Below are 8,202 nucleotides of genomic sequence, written 5' to 3' on the forward strand. Positions count from 1 at the left end.
CCTTAAAGTTCTACCGGATGACATCAAAAGTTAAATTTTAAAAAATTGTGATTTTTCAAACACTATGTGATTCGCAGTAACATGGGGAGCAAGAAAATACCCTCCCTCTGGCTAGAAACTCATTGCCAGTTTGAAAATCACAGTTTTTCTTACATTTAGAACTTTTCTTCTAATCTTTTTCACCACAGAAACACACCATTTTCACATGTAGGCCCCGGTTTGATCCTGGAGATAATGAATACGTTGAAAATTGGCGGAGTTGCCATTTAACAATGCTGTTTATACAGCTTGTTGACATTCATTCAAGGACACCTTGACTTGCATTACACACCCTTCACTGCAGAAACATTCTCTCATGAAATCATGGTTATAGAAAAATATTTCTGTAAATGCGACCTGCTACAAGTAGGGAAAATGGTATGGACAAAACAGAAATGTGACCATATCTCTGACAGTAACCCTGAATGATGAATGTGTGAAATATTTTGTCATCTTTTTGGCTAACCACAATGGAACATTCTAATCTTTAAAGGCATCTAATCTTTAAGGCAGAACAGGTTTAAGCAAAGTATAGTGCCATAGTTCTCAGGAAGGTGTACCTATGGCGATAGGAGGGACAGGAGGCGGACTGCTGATACTGCACTCTGCCTTTGTATGACCTTAAAACTACATGGGTAAAGCAAATGTGTCTCATGGTGTGTCATGATCGTGATGGCCTGAACTCGGAACGCGATAGAATACCAAGGCAAACCGTAGTAACTGCAGTCAAAACATGGTGGAACAAAGCCAGAGTGCAGTAACTTTACTTACTGCTGTTTTCCTTCGTTTTTACTTGGATTTTGTAGTTACTGCAAATTTGACACTCAATTTTCTCTAAAAGGGAAGAAAATTTAAACAATACACTATGTGACAAGATAAAACAGATAACACAAAGACTTAATTGTTAAGCAGAATACATCTCTGATCTTGTCCATATCAGATTGTTTCAAACTTTCTGTGTAAAATAATAAGTCATCATCATCATAGTACATGACAGTATATCATACTTTATATGTTAATACTTCACAAACATACATTTTCGTTATGTAGTTCTCAAAATCTGTAGTAGAAAAAACTGTTTAAAATCTATAGGTTTACCGAACAGTTAAGTGATTATGGACTGGGCATCCTCACTCAGCCCCTCTCCATTCCCATGGACGTTAGAGCGCTGGACGGGTGCTATATATGCCGGGTCCCCCACAATTACCACCCCCATCAACCTACGTGTGTCAGAGAACCACAGCTAGATGATCCAATTCCTGCTCATTAAGTCTCCTCAGGTTCCCATGGTATTGGGATTCTCTTGCCTCCAGCGAAACAATCCCCTTTTTGAGTGGTCTGCTGGTGCCATAATGGTCCGGAGCCCGTTCTGCCACACTCATTGACAGAAGTCAGCGCAGCCCCGGGACGTCTTCCTAAGGGCTCGGTAGTTGCCCCGGACCTCTCCGCCATTCCCGCGGAGAACCAGGACCTCCGGGAGGTGTTCAGTAAGGCCCGGGCCACATCGCTTCCACCATAACGACCCTATGACTGCGGGATTGACCTTCTCCCAGGCACCATTCCTCCCCCGGGGACGACTGTACTCTCTGTTGGGTCCAAAGACAGAGGCTATGGAGACCTACATTGAGGACTCCCTAGCTGCAGGGTTCATTCGTCCTGCTTTCTCCCCCACCGGCGCAGGGTTCTTCTTTGTGGAGAAGGACAAAACCCTGCGCCCGTTCATCGACTACCGGAGCCTCAATGACATCATGGTGAAGAACCGCTACCCACTACCACTCATCTCCTCGGCCTTCGAGCCGCTCCAGGGGGCCACCGTGTTCTCCAAGCTGGACCTACGGAATTCCTAACACCTGGTGCGGATACGGGAAGAGGACAAGTGAAAGACGGCTTTCAACACGGCCAGCGTTCACTACGAGTATCTGGTCATGCCATTTGGCCTTAACAACACCCCAACTGTGGTCCAGGCTCTGGTTAATGATGTTCTCTGCGACATGTTGAAACGCTTAGTCTTCCTCAACGACATCCTCGTTTCCCCCCTGACCACCCAAGAACACGTGCTCCACGTCCGACTGGTTCTCCAACGCCTCCTGGCAAACCAGCTTTTTGTGAAAGCAGAGAAGTGCGAATTCCATTGCTCCACCATCCCCTTCCTGGGTTACATCATCGCAGGGAGTGTACAGATGGATCCCGGGAAGGTGTGAGCGGTGGTGGATTGGCCCCAGCCTACGTCCGGGGTGCATCTGCAAAGTTTCCTGGGATTCGCCAACTTTTATCGCCACTTTATCCGGGGTTACAGCACCCTGGCTTCCCCCGTCTGCACTCACCTCTCCCAACGTTCCGTTCACGTGGTCCCCAACTGCTGACCGGGCGTTCCGGGATCTCAAACACAGTTTCACCACAGCTATCATCTTGGTTCAACCTGACCCGTCCCTCCAGTTTGTGGTGGAAGCCAACTCTTTGGATTTCAGAGTGGGGGCTGTCCTGTCCCAGCGTTCTGCCCTGAACCTCAAGTTACATCCCTGTGCTGCCTTCTCCCATCGCCTCAACGCCATGGAGCTACGATGAGGGGAATCGTGAGCTTCTCACAGTGAAGATGGCGTTGGATGAGTGGAGGCACTGGCTGGAGGGTGCGGAACGCCTGTTCATTGTGTGGACCGACCACAAGAACCTGGAATATCTCCCCACCGCCAAGAGTCTCAATTCCAGGCAAGCTAGGTGGGCCCTGCTTTTCACCCAGTTCAACTTCTCGCTCTCATACTGACTGGGTTCCAAGAAGCCGGATGTGCTGTCAAGCCGCTATAGCCCCACGGCTAAGACCCCGGAACCATCCTTCCCAACTAGTGCCTGGTGACGGCACTCAGCTGGAGAATAGGGAAGCATTTCCGTGAGATGCAGCATCCCCTCGTGCTCCTAGACCTTAGTGCTGCCTTTGATACCATCGATCAACACATTCTTTTGGAGAGATTGGAAACCAAAATTGGTCTACACGGACAACTTCTGGCCTGGTTTAGATCTTATCTGTCGGAAAGATATCAGTTTGTCTCTGTGAATGGTTTGTCCTCTGACAAATCAACTGTACATTTCGGTGTTCCTCAAGGTTCCGTTTTGGGACCACTATTGTTTTCACTATATATTTTACATCTTGGGGATGTCATTCGAAAACATAATGTTAACTTTCACTGCTATGCGGATGTAACAGTATAACTTTAGTGCGTCCCCTCGCCCATACCCGGGCGCGAACCAGGGACCCTCTGCACACATCAACAACTGACACCCACGAAGCATCGTTACCCATCGCTCCACAAAAGCCGCGGCCCTTGCTAGGGAAGGGGAAACCCTACTTCAAGTCTCAGAGCAAGTGACGTAACCGATTGAAACGCTATTAGCGCGTACCCGCTAACTAGCTAGCCATTTCACATCCGTTACACGGATGACACACAGCTGTACATTTCAATGAAACGGTGAAGCCCCAAAATTGCCCTCGCTAGAAGCCTGTGTTTCAGACATAAGGAAGTGGATGGCTGCAAACAGAGATGCTTGTTCTAGGTCCCAAGAAACAAAGAGATCTTCTGTTGAATCTGACAATTAATCTTGATGGTTGTAAAGTCGTCTCAAATAAAACTGTGAAGGACCTCGGCGTTACTCTGGACCCTGATCTCTCTTTTGACGAACATATCAAGACTGTTTCAAGGACAGCTTTTTTCCATCTACATAACATTGCAAAAAACAGAAACTTTCGGTCCAAAAATGATGCAGAAAAATTAACCCATGCTTTTGTTACTTCTAGGTTAGACTCCTGCAATGCGCTACTTTCCGGCTACCCAGATAAACCACTAAATAAACTTCAGTTAGTGCTAAATACGGCTGCTAGAATCCTGACTAGAACCAAAAAATTTGATCATATTACTCCAGTGCTAGCCTGCCTACACTGGCTTCCTGTTAAGGCAAGGGCTGATTTCAAGGTTTTACTGCTAACCTACAAAGCATTACATGGGCTTGCTCCTACCTATCTTTCCGATTTGGTCCTGACGTACATACCTACACGTACGCTACGGCCACAAGACGTAGGCCTCCTAATTGTCCCTAGAATTTCTAGGGAAACAGCTGGAGGCAGGGCTTTCGCCTATAGAGCTCCATTTTTATGGAATGGTCTGCCTACCCATGTGAGAGACGCAGACTCGGTCTCAACCTTTAAGTCTTTACTGAAGACTCATCTCTTCAGTGGGTCATATTATTGAGTGTAGTCTGGCCCAGGAGTGTGAAGGTCAACGGAAAGGCTCTGGAGCAACAAACCGCCTTTGCTGTCTCTGCCTGGCCGGTTCCCCTCTCTCCACTGGGATTCTCTGCCTCTAACCCAATTACAGGGGCTGAGTCACTGGCTTACTGGTGCTCTTTCATGCCGTCCCTAGGAGGGGTGCGGCACTTGAGTGGGTTGAGTCACTGACGTGATCTTCCTGTCTGGGTTGGCGCCCCCCCTTGGGTTGTGCCATGGCCGGAGATCTTTGTGGGCTATACACGGCCTTGTCTCAGGATGGTAAGTTGGTGGTTGAAGATATCCCTCTAGTGGTGTGGGGGCTGTGCTTTGGCAAAGTGGGTGGGGTTATTTCCTTCCTATTTGGCCCTGTCCGGGGTATCATCGGATGGGGCCACAGTGTCTCCTGACCCCTCCTGTCTCAGCCTCCAGTATTTATGCTGCAGTAGTTTATGTGTCGGGGGCTAGGGTCAGTTTGTTATATCTGGAGTACTTCTCCTGTCTTATCCGGTGTCCTGTGTGAATTTAAGTATGCTCTCTCTTTCTCTCTTTCTTTCTTTCTCTCTCTCGGAGGACCTGAGCCCTAGGACCATGCCTCAGGACTACCTGGCATGATGAATCCTTGCTGTCCCCAGTCCACCTGGTCGTGCTGCTGCTCCAGTTTCAACTGTTCTGCCTGCGGCTATGGAACCCTGACCTGTTCACCGGACGTGCTACCTGTCCCAGACCTGCTGTTTTCAACTCTCTAGAGACAGCAGGAGCGGTAGAAATACTCTTAATGATCGGCTATGAAAAGCCAACTGACATTTACTCCTGAGGTGCTGACTTGCTGCACCCTCGACAACTACTGTGATTATTATTATTTGACCATGCTGGTCATTTATGAACATTTCAACATCTTGGCCATGTTGTGTTATAATCTCCACCCGGCACAGCCAGAAGAGGACTGGCCACCCCTCATAGCCTGGTTCCTCTCTAGGTTTCTTCCTAGGTTTTGGCCTTTCTAGGGAGTTTTTCCCTAGGCCACCGTGCTTCTACACCTGCATTGCTTGCTGTTTGGGGTTTTAGGCTGGGTTTCTGTTCAGCACTTTGTGACATCAGCTGATGTAAGAAGGGCTATATAAATACATTTGATTTGATTCAACTGAAATGTGTCTTCCACATTTAACCTCTGAATCACAGAGGTGTGGGGGGCTGCCATAATCGACAGACACGTCTTCGGCGCCCAGGGAACAGTGGGTTAATTGCCTTGCTCAGGGGCAGACTGACAGATTTTTTCCTTAACAGCTCGGGGATTCAATCAAGCAACCTTTCAGTTACTGGCCCAACGCTCTAACCACTAGGCTACCTGCCGCCTCTATACCTGTGTACTCTGTTTGTTGCCAGTTCATTTTGTTCGTCAAGCCTACCAGCATTTTCCCCCTTGCTCCTGTCTGTTTCTAGTTTTCCCGGTTTTGACCATTCTCTCTGCTCTGACCCTGAGACTGTCTGCTGTTCTGCACCTTTTGGACTCTGATCTGGATTAATGACCTCTGCCTGCCCTTGACCTGTTGTTTTTTCCTGCCCCGTTCCAGCAATACACTTTTGTTACTTCTACATTGTCTTGCATCTGGGTCTTCCCTGAAACGTGATAGAGGAAGCTTATTCTAATGCTTACCCTATATTAATGCACTAAATGAAGATTTGGCACAACACGTTCGGTTACACATTATAAAATATATTGAGACAAATTACAGACAGTAACCTACAAGTAGCAAAAAATAACTCAATTGATTGAACATGAAATGTATTTCAATATTTTATTTTTATTTCACCTTTATTTAACCAGGTACGCCAGTTGAGAACAAGTTCTTATTTACAACTGTGACCTGGCCAAGATAAAGCAAAGCAGTGCGACAGAGTTACACATGGAATAAACAAACGTACAGTCAATAACACAATAGAAAAGTCTACATACAGTGTGTGCAAATTAAGTAAGATTAGGGAGGTAAGGCAATAAATAGGCCATAGTGGCGAAATCATTCCAATTTAGCAATTAAAAACTGGAGTGATAGATGTGCAGAAGATTAGCGTGCAAGTAGAGATACTGGGTGCAAAGGAGCAAAAATGAGCTGTGTATAGGTGCAATGATCTGTAAGCTGCTATGATAGCTGACGCTTAAAGCTAGTGAGGGAGATATGAGTCTCCAGCTTCAGTGATTTTGCAATTCGTTCCAGTCATTGGCAGCAGAGAACTGGAAGGAAAGGCGGCCAAAGGAGGAGTTGGCTTTGGGGGTGACCAGTGAAATATATCCTGCTGGACCGCGTGCTACGGCTGGGTGCTGCTATGGTGACCAGTGAGCTGAGATAAGGCGAGGCTTTACCTAGAAAAGACTTATAGATGACCTGGAGCCAGTGGGTTTGGCGACGAATATGAAGCGAGGGCCAGCCAACGAGAGCATACAGGTCGCAGTGGTGGGTAGTATATGGGGCTTTGGTGACAAAACGGATGACACTGTGATAGACTACATCCAATTTGCTGATTAGAGTTTTTGGAGTCTATTTTGTAAATGACACCGCCGAAGTCAAGGATCCGTAGGATAGTCCGTTTTACGAGGGTATGTTTGGCAGCATGAGTGAAGGATGCTTTGTTGCAAAATAGGAAACTGATTCTAGATTTCAGTTTGGATTGGAGATGCTTAATGTGAGTCTGGAAGGAGAGTTTACAGTCTAACCAGACACCTAGGTATTTGTAGTTGTCCACATATTCTAAGTCAGAACCGTCAAGAGTAGTGATGCTAGACGGGCGGGCAGGTGCGGGCAGCGATCGGTTGAAGAGCATGCATTTAGTTTTACTTGCATTTAAGAGCAGTTGGAGGCCACAAAGGAGAGTTGTATGGCATTGAAGCTCGTCTGGAGGTTAGTTAACACAGTGTCCAAAGAAGGGCCAGAAGAATACAGAATGATGTCGTCTGCATAGAGGTGGATCAGAGAATCACCAGCAGCAAGAGCGACATCATTGATGTATACAGAGAAAAGAGTCGGCCCGAGAATTGAACCCTGTGGCACCCCCATAGAGACTGCCAGAGGTCAGGACAACAGGCCCTCCAATTTGACACACTGAACTCTGTCTGAGAAGTAGTTGGTGAACCAGGCGAGGCAGTCATTTGAGAAACCAAGGCTGTTGAGTCTGCCGATAAGAATTCAGTGATTGACAGAGTCGAAAGCCTTGGCCAGGTCGATGAATACTGCTGCACAGCATTGTCTCTTATCGATGGTGGTTATGATATCGTTTAGGACCTTGAGCGTGGCTGAGGTGCACCCATGACCCGCTCCGAAACCAGATTGCATAGCGGAGAAGGTACGGTGGGATTCGAAATGGTCAGTGATCTGTTTGTTAACTTGGCTTTCGAAGACCTTGGAAAGGCAGGGTAGGATAGATATACTGTAGGTCTGTAATAGTTTGGGTCTAGAGTGTCTCCCTCTTTGAAGAGGGGATGGCCACGGCAGCTTAACAATCTTTGGGGGTCTCAGACGATACAAAAGAGAGGTTGAACAGGCTAGTAATATGGGTTGCAACATTTGAGGCTGATAGTTTTAGAAAGAGAAGGTCCAGATTGTCTAGCCCAGCTGATTTGTAGGGGTCCAGATTTTGCAGCTCTTTCAGAACACCAGCTATCTGAATTTGGGTGAAGGGGAAATGGGGGAGGCTTGGGCAAATTGCTGTGGGGGGTGCAGAGCTGGTGACCGGGGTAGGGGTAGCCATTGAAATAGGCCTGTAGCCTACTGTATTGTATATTTTAATGCGTCATCTCAGTTTTAATTTGAAGCATCTTTTTATATTTTGCTTGTTTGTATCAATTGCAAAGACATCGCAACCTTGAATTTGTAGTCAACCTTGTTTTGAAGTTATTGGTGTCACGAGGCAGATAA

This window comes from Salvelinus sp. IW2-2015, linkage group LG3 (assembly GCF_002910315.2).
Source record: "Salvelinus sp. IW2-2015 linkage group LG3, ASM291031v2, whole genome shotgun sequence".
Lineage (NCBI taxonomy): Eukaryota > Metazoa > Chordata > Actinopteri > Salmoniformes > Salmonidae > Salvelinus > Salvelinus sp. IW2-2015.